This window comes from Rhinolophus ferrumequinum, chromosome 17, assembly GCF_004115265.2.
Source record: "Rhinolophus ferrumequinum isolate MPI-CBG mRhiFer1 chromosome 17, mRhiFer1_v1.p, whole genome shotgun sequence".
Taxonomy (NCBI): Eukaryota; Metazoa; Chordata; class Mammalia; order Chiroptera; family Rhinolophidae; genus Rhinolophus; species Rhinolophus ferrumequinum.
The window spans coordinates 37,849,852-37,868,829 of NC_046300.1; the positions used below are offsets into that span (position 1 = coordinate 37,849,852).

The 18,978-nt window shown below is 39.8% G+C and overlaps 1 protein-coding gene across 3 annotated transcripts in view; it reads right to left on the bottom strand.

Annotated features, from left to right (window-relative positions):
- PIK3CB (phosphatidylinositol-4,5-bisphosphate 3-kinase catalytic subunit beta) overlaps window positions 1-18,533 on the bottom strand; it is a 161,018-nt gene extending 142,485 nt beyond the window's left edge. For 2 of the 3 annotated variants that reach the window (XM_033132718.1, XM_033132716.1), the window contains exon 1: window positions 18,334-18,533. The gene's annotated coding sequence lies outside the window, so the exon portion shown is untranslated. Of the gene's footprint in view, window positions 1-18,102; window positions 18,221-18,333 lie in introns of those variants that run through there. The other variant, XM_033132717.1, reaches the window with a different exon arrangement.
- Between the last annotated feature and the right edge of the window lie 445 nt (window positions 18,534-18,978).

Consider the following 18,978-nt stretch of genomic DNA (forward strand, 5'->3'; position numbering starts at 1 on the left):
CTGGTAAGAGTGCAGTGCTCTTAACAAAAAAGTTGCAGGTTCGATTCCCACATGAGCCACTGTGAGCTGCACCCTCCACAACAAGATTGAAACAACTACCTGACTTAGAGCTGACGGGTCCTGGAAAAACACACTTAAATAAATAAAAGTTAAAAAAAAATCTTTGAAAACAAAACCTTTAGTGAGAAGAGTCATACTGTTTTACATTTCTGCAAATCTCCTTAATGTCAGGCTTAAGAGAAAACAGCAAATTCTCATCTGTCTGCTTCCACCTTCAACCTACTGTGATATCACAAGTTACACCGCCTCTGGAAAACCATCATATATTTGTAAGCAACTAAGAGCAAAAAAAGTAAATGTCTTATGTTATGAAAATAGATTTGACCTTGCAGATCTCTGAGAAAGAGCTCAGGGGCCTCCAGGAGGCCCCCGACCACACTTGGAAATCCACTGCTCCATTCTGTGCTCCCACAATACCCTGGATAGGCTCTATCATTTGCACTTACCACACAGTATCCGAATTACCTGTTCGTTTTCTCTCTTCAAGTTCCTTAAAGCTGTAAGCCATGAACCTTCTTCAACTTTGCATCCCTGTGCCTCATAAAGCATATAGCATATATGCTCTCAATAAACATTTCATGAATAAAATGGTAACTATAGGAAAATATTCACACACCCTACTGTAGAAAGGTACATATGAATGAACCAGATAACACCATAGCCGATTCTCCACCATAGCTAATAGAAGTGTATGAAAGAAAAATCACGATAAATTCATAGGAATGCCAGAAGTAGAATAAAGGATACATTCAGATCTGGCGTAAGCACACTAGATTAGACCTTTTCAAAGTTCAACCCTGAGGGAACAAGGAAAGCAGATCCTATAAGACATCTTAGATTGTAAACAAACACCCACAGATCCAGTTTCCTGACAAAAGTATTTTACATAATATGCATGTGTCAACTATTAAAAATATAAATTTAAGTAAAATAGTTAAAAACCAGAAGGTGGTAAGTCTCCTTGGAGACTTATTTACTTGCTAGTAACAATGGGCCTGCCCTTACTGTGAGTCACCAAATGGTACCAGGGACTCGAGAGCTTATTCACCTGACCTGGGAGAGCAGATAATACACCACGTTAGGACCAATCCATGACTAATACTAGACAATTAAGTACATATAATCTTTTTTTTTTTTTAATAATCTTCTGAACAAGATCTAAACCACAGCTCCTATTTATCTCCTATTTATTTCCTTATTTTCAGTATTACTTAAAAGTACAAAGTATGTTGCTGGAGAAGAGCTTTGCTATACAGAGAATGAACTAATCTCTGCAGGAAACTGTAAGTCTACTAAAGCAAAATACATCACCAGGTAAAAAGTCAATGCAGGGGGCGGCCGGTTAGCTCAGTCAGTTAGAGCACGGTGCTCTTAACAACAAGGTTGCAGGATCGAGCCTCACATAGGCCATTGTGAGCTGCTCCCTCCACAACTAGATTGAAACAACTACTTGACTTGGAGCTGATGGGTCCTGGAAAAACACAAATAAATAAAGAAAGAAATAAAGTTTTTGTTTTTGTTTTAAAAAAGGCTTAGAAAAGAAGTCCATACAGAAAGATGAAATGAAGATTCAAGAAAGCTGGTGGACCAATTCACTTGGGGGAACTTACATTTAAAACTCATGACTTATGAATCAAGTATTGAGCCAGAATGTATAGGAAGTAAAAAGTGAAGGCATGCAATCTAAAAGGGGAGACAAGCACACTAACACAAAAAAAACTATTAAACTGAGCGTTAAGTCAAGATAAGAAATAGTATTTGTGACTTACTTTAACCAGAGCATAAAATCACGGGACCTTGACTTTGTAGCTTTCCATTACCACTGCCTAAACACAGCCAGCCAGCCATCTCCATCTTGGAATTCTCTTGATCAAAACCCAACTACCTAAAATTTAATGCCTCTGCCTGGCAGTCAGTGTAAACAATGAATTAGCACCATCAAGTTTAGTTCAGCTCATCCACTAATTGTTTAACATTGGGAAAGTTCCCTTAACTTCCATTTTATTATTTGGAAAATGGGATGGTTCAGTTATATGATCTTTAAAGTCCATTTCAACTATAAATTCCACGTGGTCAAGCAGAGTCTACACCTCACAATCCCTCAGCTTTTGTTCTAGTCAAACCACTCTCCAGCCTTCTCACAAGGTCCTGCATGGCCCCTGCCGCCCTCCTGGGCTCATCCCACACATCCTTTATCTACGCACTCGAGCCCTTCGTCTCTCCTCTCAAGCTATATATGGCTTCCTTTCAGTTTCTCCAAGATGCCAGGCTCCCTCCCACCAAAGAGTTTTCCCACGTGCTACACGACCACACCCTACTATCCTAGGTGTTCTCAGCCATGTCAGACCCAATACTCCCTTTTCTAAAACAACAAATATTTCATAACATCCCCTTTACTGTTCTAAAATAAAACTTATAGATAATACGAACTAAACATAATTTTAAATAATTACATATATGTATATGTTATGTAGAGTCCTAACTATGTTATAAAGGATAAATAAAAGGAACATAATTTAGTACAAAATAATATATAAGTAAATGCTCTAATACAATTACTTTAGGAGGGAGTGGAACAGCAGAATACTATTGTTTTTCATAACAAAACTTGGAGGACTATTTAACCATTCAAACAATACACATGAAAGCATGACTTAACTCTAATTTACAAAAACAACAAAAAACTAGGAATCAAGAAACCTGAGTTCCAATACCAGCTTTGCCCATAACAAGCCTAACATCACTTCTAAATCTTCTTTCTTTAAAAAAACTTAAAGTCACTGCACCAGTCTAGCCCTCAGTTCCAGGTGGTTGAAGAGCGCAGACAAGGCTGGCACAGTCCCTGGGCGATACTCAATCAGGTGGGACTCCACGCTTACTTCACCAGAACAGCAGCTCAGCGAGCATCTGTTGACAAAACTGTAGCTAGCATCTGTTTGTATAAGGCTTCTCTGTTTCTCCTTGTGTTATAAAAGGGACTGTTGGCAGTTTCTTATAAAATTAAACACACAATTACCATAAAACTCAGCAACTGCACTCTTGGGCATTTAGCCCAAAGAAACAAAAACGTATGTTCACACAAAAACCTGTGTTCACACAAAAACTAAATGTTCATACTTGCTTTATTTGTAACGGCCAAAAACTAAAAACAATCCAAATCTTTCAACAGGTGAATGGTTAAACAAACTGGTTCATCTATATCATGGAGTTGTACTCCGCAATAAAAAGAAACGAACTGTTAATACATACTACGCCTGGACAAACTTCGGGGAATTATGCCAAATGAAAAAAGACCATCTTAAAAGATTATAAACTGCATGATTCCATTATTATGACAGTTTTAAAATGACAAAATAGAGGATAGATTAGTGGTTACCAGGAGTTATAGACCACAGAGGGGAGGGGAAGGCGGGAGAGGTGCGTGCTAGAGGTAGGCGTGGTTATAAACATGCAACACAACACATCCTGGTGCTGTTGGAACAGTTCAGTATCTGACTGCGGTGGTGCAGACAAAAACCTACACAGGTGATAAAATTGTATAGAACGTAATACACACACACACACACACACACATGTGTTAAGTAAAACTGAGGAAATATGAATAATGTCAGTGGATTGTATAAATGTCAATATCCTGGTTGTGATACTATATTAGTTTTACAAAATGTTACCACTGGAGGACACCCAGTCAAGAATACAAAGAATTTTCTGTATTATTTAATACAGCTGCACATGAATCTACAATTATCTCCATCAAAATCTCAATTTAAAAAAAAGCCTGAAAACCTAAACCCACTGAGCTACAGGCTCCCTAAAGCTAGAGAGCCTGGACATTTCAGTCTTCTGTGCTTTTCAAGCTGTCAGTAGTGAAGAACTAGTGGGTTTTCACCCCAAGTTATAGTAATCCAATAGATTCCTAAAATACAATAACAACAACAGAAAAATAAAAGATAAACTACAAGGCCACATTTTCTTATCAATTCTCAATTTCTGTAGGATACCATCGTGGGCGTGGCAGTCAGCACAAGAATCATATTTTTGAGTAGTGATGCAGTAAAACAAGTAAGCCTACTCATGAATTCTTAGCATACCAGTTCTATCTCCTGAAAATTCAGCATAGAGACATCAATCATCAGACTAAAGAGATGCTTCCCATGTGCATTTAAAAGATCTTAAAATACTTATGGGGGGGCCTCCTATATAGTCATGAAAAAAAAATCAGAGCCAAAAAGCAAACAAAACATTTCAGGAACCAATCTCTTTATAAAAGGTAACACACGAGAGTTAAATGTTCCTTCAAGCCTGATTAGTTGAGAAATCATTCTTTAAAATATATACACTACAAATCACATACCTAAGATTAAAGAAAGGCAACTTAAGGTGTTGGAGACTAGTTGGAAACTTTGTTGGAGACGAGTCTGGACTGGGTTTTAGGATAGGAGTGCTCAGAATATGAAATTGTCTATATCCCAACACTCCAGCTCTACATCAGCTCTATTACCTTTCTCCTTAATTTAGGTTCAAATACAGATATTATATAACAGGGGTTGAGGAAAAACATGAAAAGTAAAATCTTTGAGCAATTTCCAACTTTCACTTAATTTTATCTATAGTTCAAAACTCCTTTAAAATAAAACTCTTGCCAATGATACTAACAAACAGCTAAACTGCCTGCTTTGAGGTTCACATCTTTTTCTTCTCTATGCCAATACTCTTAAAGATGAACAAATACGCAGCAAAATGTCAAGAACCAGGTAATATACAGAAAGCAAACCTAGGGCAAGAATAATATCCTAATTAACAGCCCTAATACATAGTGAAACACATTTATTAACGGAATTGAAAAAGGAAACAGAATTATTCAGCAAGAAAAGGAAGTACTGGGGCCAGCCCAGTGGCTCAGGTGGTTGGAGCTCTGTGCTCCTAGCGCCGAAGGCTGCCGGTTCGATTCCCACATGGACCAGTGGGCTCTCAACCAGAAGGTTGCCGGTTCGACTTCCACAAGGGATGGTGGGCTCCGCCCCCTGCAACTAAGACTGAACACAGCACCTTGAGCTGAGCTGCCGCTGAGCTCCCGGATGGCTCAGTTGATTGGAGCACATCCTCTCAACCACAAGGTTGCCGGCTTGACTCCCGTAAGGGATGGTGGGCTGCGCCCCCTGCAACTAGCAACAGCAACTGGACTTGGAGCTGAGCTGTGCCCTCCACAACTAAGACTGAAAGGACAACAACTTGACTTGGGAAAACTCCTGGAAGTACACACTGTTCCCCAATAAAGTCCTGTTCCCCTTCCCTAATAAAATCAAAATAAATAAATAAATAAATAAATAAATAAATAAATAAATAAATAAAGATTAAATTGCATTACATCCATGTGATAGAACACTTAATAGACATTAAAAAATCATGTAAAAGAATATTTACTAACCTAAAAAATGTTACTATATTAAGAAAAGAGGTTGGTGGCAGAATTATAGATAATATGTTCCTAATTTTGTTTTTTAAAAATATACATAACAAATATGGAAACAAAATTGGAAAGACATACATATGGAATGGAAGAAGGGAAAGGAGGATAAAAAAGGAGAAAAGGAAAGAAAAATCTCTCTGCCATGTTCGAGAGAATAACTTTTGGAACTTTAAAATAAAAAGTTAACTGTTAAGTGATAATTTTTATTTTGTTTGGTCTACAGAACTCTCTAACAACTTAGATCCTACTATTTCATATACAGAATTAATCTCAGCTACAACTCCCAGTTACATCATCTGAAAATTTTACAAGTACTTCTTCACTGGTTTATAAAATTATCAAAAAAGGGGCGTCAGCCCAGTGGCTCAGGTGGTTGGAGCACCGTGCTCCTAACGCTGAGGTCGCCAGTTCGATTCCCACATGCTGCACCCTCTACAGCTAAGATTGTGAACAACGGCTCTCCCGGGAGCTGGGCTGCCGTAACCGGCCAGCAGCCTGCGAGAGCCTCTGTGAGCAGCCAACCGACTGCCTCAGCAGGGAGGAGCACAAGGCTCGTAATACGAGCACGGGCCAGGGAGCTGTGTCCTGCACAACTAGACTGAGAAACGGGAGTGGAGAGAAACTAGACTTTAATGGGAGTGGAGAGGGGGAGAGACGGAAGAAGGGGAGATAGATAGATAGATAGATAGATAGATAGATAGATAGATAGATAGATAGATAGATAGATAAAAAGTAATGTATATGGGGCGGCTGGATGGCTTAGTTAGAGCACAAGCTCTGAATGGCAGGATTGCCAGTTCAATTCCCACATGGGCCAGTGAGCTGCACCCTCCACAACTAGACTGAAGACAACAAACTGCCGCTGAGCTGCCAGAGGGGCGGCTGGATGGCTCAGACGGTTAGAGCTCAAGCTCTCAACAAGGTTGCTGGTTCAATTCCCCGATGGGATGGTGGGCTGCGCCCCCTGCAACTAACAATTAAAAATGGCACAGGACTTGGAGCTGAGCTGTGCCCTCCACAGCTAGATTGAAGGACAATTACCTGGAGCTGATGGGCCCTGGAGAAACACACTGTCCCCCAATATTCCCCAGTAAAATTAAAAAAGAAAAAAGAATGTACATAAACGTGTGTAGTCTATACCAACATATATATATATATATATATATATACACATATATGTATATATATATGCATACGAGTATATACACATGTATTTAAATAATGGGTAGAAGAGTAGAATATACACACAGGTATACATTTATTTGAAAAAGTAAAAAATCGAGGGGTTGTGGGGAATGGGTGAGAAAGATGAAGAGATTAAGAAATACAAATTGGTAGCCACAAAATGGTCACAGGGAAGTGAAATACAGTATGGGAAATGTAGTTAATAATGTTGTAAAAACCATGTATGGTGCCAGATGGGCAATAAACTTATATGGGGGGAGGGGGAACCACAGCATAAATTATATACAGGCCTAACCACTGCACGACACATCTGAAATTAGTATAAAATAATATTGAATGTCAACTATAATTTATATATATATACATATATATCAACTACATAAATATATATAGTCACAGGATGTAAAATACAACAGAGAGAATATAGTCAATGGCACTGTAATAGCTATGTACGGTGTCAGAGGGGTAGTAGACTTGGTGGGGTTATCACTTTGTGAGGGGTGTAAATGTGGGTCTAATCATATTTTTTTGTACACGTGAAACTAATAAAAAAAAAAGAAAAAAATCTCTCTGAAGGATACATGAGAAACTGGTGATTTTGGTTGCCTGTGGGGAAGATAACTACATGGCTGGAGGAAGAAAGCTTTTGGTACTTTCAAATTTTAAATGTAGTATCTACTTGAAAACAAAAAAAAGTTAAATGCAAAAATTATCTTTCAATGTTGGACCCGCCCTCTACCTTGACACAGTATCCATTAAGCAACTACTCTGTAGCTGAGTGAAAAACGTGTCTAAAACCATGTGATGGCACTATCATCCATTCTCATGTCTCCATCTTCTTCCCAAAGACAGTTCCAGGGACTGAAACTCTGTAAGTGGAAACACAGAAGACTGGAACTATTTATCCTGAACACTAAAGAGACCCAAGAGACCCATTTTCCTAGTTTAGCAACTAAGTAATTCCTAAGTCTCTTCTTAAATTCTGAGAGTCTATGAGACAATTAAATAATAATTATTCTATTTCTCCAACCACATTCGTGTCTCTTAGGTATCCCCTGAATTTCCACATAGCTCTTCCCCAACTGACACTAATTAAACATTGAAATTTAGTGTCCAGTTTGTTTAATATTGTAATACCCATAGGTTATCTTTTTAATCTTCTAAATAGTTGAATTTCTTTACTTTTTAATTATATGTATTTATTATATTCACCTCTTTTGGTGAATGCTATTCAAAATTCATAAACACAAAAGGATATACAATAAAATCTCCCTACCACCCAATTCCCTCAGTTAATCTAGGATCCTCTTCCCAGAGGCAACCAACATATACCAGTATGTTGGTTTTCCTTTAAAAAATAATGCACTTATAAGCAATCAAATACATATATTCTACTGCCCTCTTTTTAAAAAAACAGTAATGGTAGAATTCTACACATACTGTGACCACACATTTTTTTTTTTTTAACTTTACCCATTAATGTGGTGAAATCATTCCACATCACTACATAAAAACTTTCCTCATTCTGGTTTAGAGCAACAGAGCATTCAATCTTACCTTCTAAAAGTCAATCCCCCTACTAAGGAACATTTAAGTTACTTCAAGAATTTTGCTATTATAAACAAGAGTGCAATAAGTAACCTTGTACATGCATCATTTTGCACATGTGTGAGTATAACTATAGGATAATTCCTACAAAAAGAATTAATGGGTAATGGTATGTGCATTCATAATTTTGATATTGCTACATTGCCTTCCTTAGAAGTTGTACCAATTTATACTTTCAGGAACAATGTATGAAAATATGTTTCCCAGTCCTATTCAGAAGTATTAAAATACTTTATCCTTGCCAAGTTGATAGGTAGAAGTTACTTTGTTGTCACTTAAAATAATTTGGGTTTTTCTTAAAGTATGTAAATCCACACAAAAAATGCTACTTTTTGAGATTACATTTTAAAGGAAACATTACTGACACTGTCAATAATTTATGAAGACTTCAAAAAGGATTGGACTCCTTAAAAAAATTTTTCCTTTACTGAAATAAGATCCAAAGTTTAGCATACAACTAAATGTAATCAAGTGCAAAACTTCTCTAATTTATTAAATAGTTCATTTTCAAAATGGATAATACTTCAGTGGCTTTAAGTCTCCACAGCCAGTAATGAAGAATAATACTTTTAATTTTATAACTATACAGGCCTCACCTATAGAAACCATTGCTTATAACTTAATTGAAAATTAGTGGCTCGCTCACCCACTGGTGTGAGCTCTTTAAGCAGAAAACCTCCTGTACGTCCTACGCATCTCTGTCTTTGTGCCTGAGTATTACTATTAATGGTACTAGACGTAATTTAATGCTCATATTCCTTTCTCATGTGAATATGAGGGGGAGGCCAAAGAGCATAATGCTTCTCTATTCATTTTTTAAGTTAAAGATAATAACTGTAGTCTGCTGGTTCATTTATTCATAAGTAAATTTATGTCTTCCTTCCTCTACTCCCAATACTTTAGGATCAAGCTTAGCAACACATTTCAATATGCCACCCACCTGAGCAGAGGGGGAAGAAAATATTTTGAGATTTTTTTTATTTGAAAACTCTGTAAAGATGATTTTCACAAGCTTTCTAGAACATCTAACTATACTAGGTCACACATTAAGCACTTTTGTTAGTTGCCTATATATGACATACCACAAAACCACAGTCTTTCTAATTGTAAAGCCAAGGCAAAAGGAAAAGCTTATCGTACATTCAAAACAAAAGCATACTACATCAAATAACTATTAATAATTCATTGTTTAACTCTTAATACTTACCCATAAAACTGGACTATAGCTATATAAATTTGTTTAGGAGTAGTGAGAGAAAGAAAGTTAAAGGTTAAACAACTGGAAAATTGTTTTCTGTTTTCAAACACACAGGTACTGAAATAAAGGTGGTGATTATTATACTAAAAAAAATTAAACCTTTAAACTTACATAATAATCTCTTTCAACCTTCCGCTGAAAGACCTAAAAAATAAAGAACTGTCGGCCTGCTCAGTGGCTCAGGTGGTTAGAGCTCCATGCTAACTCTGAAGGCTGCCAGTTCAATTCCCACATGGGCCAGTGAGCTCTCAACCACAAGGTTGCCAGTTCGATTCCTCGAGTCCCACAAGGGATGGTGGGTTCCGCCCCTTCAACTAAAATTGAACATGGCACCTTGAGCTGAGCTGCCTCCCGGATGGCTCAGTTGGTTGGAGCACAGGCTCTCAACCACAAGGTTGCCAGTTCAATTCCTCGAGTTCCCCAAGTAATGGTGGGCTGTGACCCCTGCAACTAGCAACAGCAACTGGACCTGGAGCTGAGCTGCGCCCTCCACAACTAAGATTGAAAGGACAACAACTTGACTTGGAAAACAAGGCCTGGAAGTACACACTGTTACCCAATAAAGTCCTGTACCCCTTCCCCAATAAAAAAAAAAAAAAATCTTTAAAAAGAAAGGAAGGAAGGAAGGAAGGAAGGAAGGAAGGAAGGAAGGAAGGAAGGAAGGAAGGAAGGAAGAACTGTGTGAGACAATCGTTAAAAGCATAAATTCTAGAGTCAGGCAGACCTGAGTTTGAAACCTGACTCTCCCACTTAAAAGCTGTGTGCCACTTGGCATGTTATCTTCCCGAAGTTTCAGTTCCCTCATCTCTGAAATGAAAAAATCATTAAGACCTTCATTACAAGTTTGTTAGAAGGATAAAATGAAATAATATAGAAAGAACACATAGTATAAACTGACACATAAGTAAGCATCTAATGTTAACTGTTGTTAAAGTCTACAATTACATATAAGCCACACAGAGCTTTCCTAATAGGCTATATTGACAGCTGCAACTTTAAATGACAAAAGGACATAAAAGGAAGCAGGTTAACAATACACAGAATACACAGAATTAAAGAAATCACTGATTAAAAAAATAATAGTCTAGGGCTGGCCCGGTGGCTCAGGCGATTAGAGCTCCATGCTCCTAACTCCGAAGGCTGCCGGTTCGATTCCCACATGGGCCACTGGGCTCTCAACCACAACGTTGCCAGTTCAATTCCTCGAGTCCCGCAAGGGATGGTGGCTCTGCCACCTGCAACTAAGATTGAACACGGCTCCTTTGAGCTGAGCTGCCTCCCGAATGGCTCAGTTGATTGGAGCGTGTCCTCTCAACCACAAGGTTGCCAGTTCGACTCCCGCAAGGGATGGTGGGCTGCGCCCCCTGCAACTAGAAAACGGCAACTGGACCTGGAGCTGAGCTGTGCCCTCCACAATTAAGACTGAAAGGACAACAACTTGACTTGGAAAAAAGTCCTGAAAGTACACACTGTTCCCTAATAAAGTCCTGTTCTCCTTCCCCCCAAAAAAATAACAAAACAAAAAAAATAACAGTCTAGGGCTCAAGGAGAAGATAGTGAATTCTTCATTAAGTTAATCATAAAATTATTGTTGCTGGTTGGTATGGTCTATATAGCTCTCTAAGAAAAAGCACACACACACACACACACACACACACACAAACACACACACCTAAAAGGGCTGCTACATATATTGCTATATATATAGTAGTTCTTAGAGGTAGAATGAGTACCTAAAACCCAGATGCCTCTCAGTTAGGAAAAATATTAATAATGGAGTGGTGAGTGAAGTATATCAAGGTTTAAGACAACTAATGATTTCCAATGAAAAGGTGGTATTTCCACAGCCACCAAAAGAACAAAAATGAAACAATTTCAATTGATCAAACCTTGTCAAAAACAAACCATCTACTCCTATAGATGTTTCCTTAGGCTCACCGTACAAAACAACAAGCATGTTAAGTGAATTCCAGCTGGTTCTGCCCCAGGACACCCCCAAAAAATTAACTATAATGAATCTTAATTAAGGGGAATGACATCTATATAGCTGATAAATATGGAACCTAACTTTTGAAAATATACAACTGCAAAAATAAATTTTAGCTAACAAATTATAATTTTTGTTCAGTCAACAATGGCATCTGTAATGATTTATAAAACTAAAGGAAAACACTGATTTTTTTAATAGTACCTAAATACAAGACCCTCTGGTGCTGAAGGAGAGCTCTGACCGCCAAAAAGATGAACATACGGGAAGTAGGTCCTAGAGCAAATTAAGCCTGAAACATCGTTGGAGGCAAAAATGACAAAACTGAAGCTGTCCTACTTTGTTTGGCACATCAAGAGAAGGCAGGGTTCTTTTGAAAAGACAATAATTGGGGGAGGGGAGAGTGAAAGAAGGCAGCAGGAAAAAGAGGGAGACCAAATATGAGATGGACTGACTCCATAAAAGAAGCCACAGGCATGAGTCTACAAGAGTTACGCAGGGCTGTTCAAGACAGGACATTGTAGACATCATTCATGGGGTTGCCAGGAGTCAGAATCTACTCAATGGCAGGTAACACAAATACAAGACCTACACTAAATCAGTAGTTCAAAAGTAAACAATTTTAAATGGCCATAACGCAACTATTTAATAGAAATTAATTACTGTGTAACTACATGTAACTTATCGGAGGCAGTATTACCGTGTTTCCCCAAAAATAAGACCTAGCCAGACCATCAGCTCTAACGCATCTTTTGGAGCAAAAATTTATATAAGACCCGGTCTTATTTTACTTATAGTAATTAAATAAATACTATAAGTAAAATAAGACCGGGTCTTTATAAGACCGGGTATAATATAATATAATACCAGGTATAATATAATATAAAACCGGGTCTTATATTAATTTTGGCTCCAAAAGACACATTAGAGCTGATGGTCCAGCTAGGTCTTATTTTCAGGGAAAACGCGGTAGCAGCCTGGCTACAAAAACTGAGCATCTCTATTTCAAATAGCAGTTCTTCAGTTTAATTCCTGTGCAAATCAATAGATTAAATTATTAAATAAACATTAAAGTTCCAATTGCATTAAATTTAAAATTCTGACAATCTGAAATCTTATTTAACTCACAAAAGCTCAATCATTTAAACTAGTAAAGTACAAACGTCTCAAAATGGAGTTTGACCTTCCTGTTGACAGTCACCTCAAATTTCTACCAGTGGCTCAGCAGGTAAGGAATTCATGGAATTTAGGTCTTCAAGGTCTAGTAAGCATTGTGGTTAAACCACCCAGTCAACACAAAATTATGTGGGGCAATGCCTGATGATTATCTAACTCCTTTACCCCTCCCATTTTTTCTCTACTTCACAACCGCCATTACTTCTAAATGGTAGAAGGAGATAGATATGAAATTAGTAAATATTATAAGTTAGTTATTAGAAATACAAGGAAAAACTATGATCAGGAATGTGGGTAAACTGCAGTTTCAATAAAGCTCCTGGATTACCCATAGATTTCTTTTAATCCACATAATCCTCCTCCTGCGCCATGGATAATCAGGATCACATTTCCCTTAGAGGTAAAACGAGCATTTGCCTGGTGGTCTCCCAAATGGCGGGAGCAACAGAGGAGGACAAGCTCCATGGTCAGCGACACAGCGACACACAGCCCCTCCTGGGTTTGCACTAGTAGGATTCCGGCTACAGACCCGGCTCTAGCAATAACACCAGGATATAAGGGGCTGTCCAGATTAACATTCTTTACTTCAGCAGTAAATACTCCCAGTTAAAGGGTCGACTGATAATAACCTCAGGTAACCTGCATACATGTTCTTGGTGAAGAGGTGGGGGGAAGATAGATAAATCCTGGAATCAGGACTCAGGAGAAAGATTTGTGAATTTTCTGAAGAAATGATTAAATTTCTACATTATTAACTGCTTTAGGCTGGAACCAAGTTAATAGGATAATGAGTAATGGAACACTACATTTGCAAAACACTTTGGCTATATAGGTAACATATCCTCCTCTCAATCCCTAAGAAAGTTGAATACCTAAAACTCTTACATTCCGGAATAAAATTAATAAAATTAATCTCTACCCTGCAATATCAGTAAATGGGAATCCTGGGTTTACTAAAGAGAGATGAGAGGATATGTGATGATTATCTGCTATGATTTTATCACAAACTTAGTCCCCAAATTTGTTAGAAGGTCCCTATTATAACTTGATATTATGGGATTTGTCTCACTTGACAGGTTCCAAAAGTTACTCAATAATTTTTTTTTAACTTAAAGTCCTTATAAACACTCCTCCATCTACAAGATTAATTAGTTTACTTTATTGAATGTACACCCATTGTTGAAGACTGGAGTTCTCTCATTTGTATTTCTAAAAGAAAACCAATAATTAGGTTGATCAATTATCTACTCATCCCAGTTCTGACATATTCTACCCATGAGAAATTTTCTTTAAAAAACAAGTCCAAGTGTTAAGAATTTTTTGGGGGGTGGAGATGGTAACATGGGAGAATTCTTTGGGGTGATGGAACTGTTCTGTATACTGTTAGTTGTGGTAGTTACAAGAATATATGCATGTGTTAAAACTCATAGGATTGTACATGAAAAAAGTTAGCTTCACTGTATGTAAATTTTTTAAATTCAATGTCACTCCCCAATTAGAAATGTTTTTTATTGAAATCTCTTTAGTCATCTGAAAATAAGTCTACTGACTCAAAAAAAACACATGTCTAAATTAGAAATATGCAGTCTGCTTCATCTGAGCAACTGGTAGCTAACACACTATACATACCCAACCATACATCTATCTAGTCCCTTTCATTTTCCCTCTCTCAATTAGAAGCTTGTGACACAGAATTATTTCACCTGGAGAAACATAAAAGCTACCATGGACTATATGGGACACCGACTTAAAAGGGAAGTGCACCAGTCTGAAGCCACTCAAAAAGGTAAAGCTGGACGCAATAGCTGGAAAATCCATTAGTGGACCTTAATTATAAGAATAGAAAAGCCTCTTCAAGATAGTTTCCTCTCTCACATGTGTTCTAGCTAACATTGGACTACTGTAGGCTCATAGACACGCCTTAGGAAAATAGGCCTTATAGATCAGGGAATGGAGGCAGAGGGAAAAAAAAAATCCAAGTGTCAAAATTGGGGGGAGGTGGGCAGGAACAGTAAGAGGAATGAGAACAGAAGCTGTCTCACAGAAACCTGAAAATTTATGATATTCTCCCTTACGTTCCTTCTTCTCTTCTACGAAATGTTCAGTCAGTATTGTTCTTCTGGTCTAGCATTTCCTCCTCCAATGTTTAGTTTTCCTTTATTTCAACTTCGACAATGGAATTGAACACTTCTAATTTTTCCATACCATTCTTTGTTCACGTACCTGCTAGATAGTTTTCAGGGCTACAGACTCAGTCTCAGGCAGGGGGGAAAAAGTCCTAAACTATTTGCCTCTTTCTACATCATGACAAAGCTGTCAAATGAACAGTTAATAGAAACCAAATGATAGGTATTTATCCCCAAGATATGGTAAGCCATGATAACTCCAAATCAAATGGTTCAGAGGACACATACTTATACATACATGTGTATACATTCACAGGAGGTAGGGTGAGACAGGTCTCAGATTTCTTTTAAAAAATAGTGTAATTGAAATAAAAACAGTTGCTCTCCGTAAAAATTCCAACTGCTACCCTACAAGATTTGATCTAGTAGTCTGGATCAAATTATCACATTCTAGAACCAATCCCCTCCAGTACAGGCCAAAATTCAATGCCTCAAAAGAACAAAACAAGGCTGGAAAGCTTGTATGGTTCCTTATGCGCAAAAATACTAATGATCCAGAACAAAATGAACAAAATTCACATTTGTTTTCTTATCAATAGCTTAATGTCTACATGCTTAGCCTTTTCAGGAGGTACAGCAGGTTAATGGAGACTGAGGGAATAGGATATCTAACAATAACTCTAGGCCTTCTGATTACTTACTCATTTGCACAAATCTGTGATCAAAAACAGTGTAAAGTGTGTTTAGTACATGTTATACTTGGAATCATACGATTATAACTTTTTTCATTCACACATTCATTCATTCAACATTAGTTAAATGTTCCAGGCACTGTTCTAATTACTGAGAATACCCCAGGGAAGACAGACAAGGTCCCTGCCATCAGAGAGCTCATAGTCTGTTGGAGGGAAAAGACCATAAACAAACAAGAAAATAAGCAAGATAATTAGCTGCTAATGTAGGTAAAGAGCTTGGATTTACTTCTTAGTGTAATGAGAAGCTACTGGAGGAAAGTAAGTAAAGATCATTCGGCTTGCTGTTTGAAAATGGACTACAGGAAAGCAGGACCAGAGGCAAGGAGACCAGTTAGGAAGCTACTTCCCAGGAATAACTGGGTGATGGCAATAAAAACAAACTAAATATATTCGGGATATATTTTGCAGATAAAATTGACAGAATTTGCTGAAGCGCTGTCATTTGCGTGGGAGAGCAATGAGACAAACGGATGGACATCAGATTTTCACTTAAGCGAGTTGGAGGAGTGGGGCACAGAGGTGTTTTTATGAAATGGAGACTGCTAGGGAAGGAATAAGTTGAGGAATGGAAATCAACAGCTTCACTTTAAACATGTTAAGTTTAAGATGCCTATAGACAAAAGAAGTAAAGATATGTAGTCAAGTAAAAGAAATGTGAAGTTGAGAACTGGAGATAAAAATCTGAGAGTCAACAGCACACAGAATTTAAACCACAGGCCATACATGATAGGGTCACCCAGAGAGTGTACAGGTAGAAAAAAGTAGAGGGGCAGGCTTGGAATGTTTGAATTCAGGAAGAGAAGGAAAAGTACAATATCCTAGAATATCCTTTATATGAGTCTTTAGTCCACTACCGCCTCCCAACCTGCTGGTGACACATACTCAAATTCCATAAATAAAAAAAATGAGGCCCAGAAAGACTGAGTGACATCCCCAAAGTTCCAGTTATTGGAGACCCACATCGAGGCCTACAATCAAGATGTGACTTCTGACCCCCTAGCCTTTCCACAGTGGCTAACAGTGCTTCCACTGTTGGGATCACCAGTCTAAAGTTAGATAACAGGGAAGATCATAATTTAGAAAGAACATAATTAAAATTACAAAGTTCATTTTTTAATTATTTTCTATGTATTTTGTTCATATGCACAAAGCAGGTTGGATTAAAGCCTTTATGGATGAGTCACTAAGAAAAGCAGGAAATAATCGGCAAGAGGTGCAAAACTGCAATAAATCAAAACCGAACTCAATTTTCACTTCTAAAAAACAACCCGAAGGTTGAAGACCCTTATCAATGCGTGAACCAGGGAGAGTAATACAAAGTTTTTTGGTTTCCGTCATTTTTGTTTTCGTGAATGCCAGTTCCAGCTTTAAAGCGTAAGAGTTTTACTTTGTTCCACACTTGCCTCCTGAAACTAGGTTAAGATCTTTATCCCCAACACTCTCTCCTATGCTACATTATCATGACTTAAACAGTTCTGCTTTTACCATAAAAATTTTACAGCATAGCATAAAAATCCCCAAATGATTAATGAACTGCTGAGAATTCTGACTCGCTGGAGATGATTTAATTAGGAATCATATTTCCAAACATCCATTCAGCGCTTCAAAATAACTACTCATCTAATTTAATTACGATGACTTCACCAAACAGTAACACTGCCCACAATGTTTACAAAAGCACTTGTCACTCCCTTCGGATGTAGCAATGTAGAAAAAGTGTTTCCATACTCTTCAAGTGTATACTCTGTAACAAGTGGCGGGGTTTAAATGTCACTTAAGATTATTTAAATAGCAACGCTCAAGTTTATGAGTCCCACCATCTTCCATCCCAAGTGAATCCTAAATTCGCTCGGTTTTATTTCAGCAGCAATTCCTACTCGGTACCTGAGACGCATATTCCAAGGCAGCCTTAGCCAAAAAGAGACTACAGGATTCTGTTCTGGCTACTGTAATATAACAGACTCTAATATTAAGCAGCTCCAGTGGAGATTATTGCAACACCTGAGTAATTCGGCAATATGTGCCCCCCCCAAAACGTACACGCGCAGCCAGGAATTACCAACAGCCAACAAGAAAAGATGCTGCACCAGGGTTGCTCCAAATTGCCTACCATTTCCCGATCACTTGCTGTTCCGCCTTGCACCCCGTCCTGTCCTATCATCACAACAACCCTGTCCAGTACATATTATTGCCATTAACTAATCAGCACACTTTGGCCCAAGGCCCCAGGGGTGGTCAATAGCGGCGCTAGTATTTGAAAACAGGACTATAACCCAACAGTCCAGGATCCCCGCCTCTAAAATACACTCCTGCGCAAAAGGACTCTAGAGGGTCAGGAAGCAACGGGGGGCGTCCGCACAGACGCAGGGGGCGAGGACACCACCTCGCCCCCTCGGGAAGGCAACTAACTAAAGCGCTGGCGGATCAGAGTGGCCGGCTGCGTCTCTTGCCGCGGGAGGCCGGGGAGCGCTGCTCACCTTGGAGAAACCCCGGAGGGCCGCAGTCGAGCGAGGCGCCCCCGCGGGCCGACGGGCGGGCGTCCTCCGAGACTGCAGGAAGCGAAGCGCGGACCACGAAGTCGCCGGCACCACAGGCTGTGGCCAGCAAGAGCGCGCCGCCGGCCCGCGCGGGGGCACCTCAGCGGACCGCCGCGACCGCGCCGCCCCTCAGCCGCGCCGCATATCCGGGTCCCGCGTCGCCGCACTCACCTGCCCGGCGCTCCGTCGCCACCAGCTCCCGACTCCGGGTGCGCGGTCAACAGCCCAGACCACCACGACCGTCCAGCTGCGGCGCCCCCATCCTGCCTCTCTCCGTCACCTCCCGCCTGCCCCACGCGGCGCTACACCAGCCCGCCGCCCATGGCTATGGCCCGTTCCTCCGCCACCACCGCACCGACCGACGGAGCACGCGCGCGCCGCCGCCGCCGTGGCCGCGCCCGCGCGCGCGCGCGCCTCCCCGGCCGGCCTCCCAGCAGCCCTCGCTCCGCCCCGCGCGCCGCTGGAGCCAATCCCTGAACCCGCACAGGCCGCCACAGCCCTACAAGACGGGCAGGGCAGGGAGAGCGGCGGCTCTGCTGGCAAGCAGTCTCCGGCTGCCCACTCAGTAGCAGCGCTGCTGAGTGGCTGTTCAGCTAGCCTTTGCTGTGGCCGGAGGACCGCGGGATGGGGAACCTCAGCAAACCGCCTTCAGGAGAGACCCCGCCACCTGCCCCGACTTTCACAGACACTAATGGAGAGACCCCTCTGTTCCTGGGTGTCCTTGCTGGCCTTCTCTTTGCAGTTTCCCTAATTCCGTTCTGTTTTTTCAACAAATTCCTTGGTTCCTGGGCGCAACACTTTGCTTATTGCCCTTCC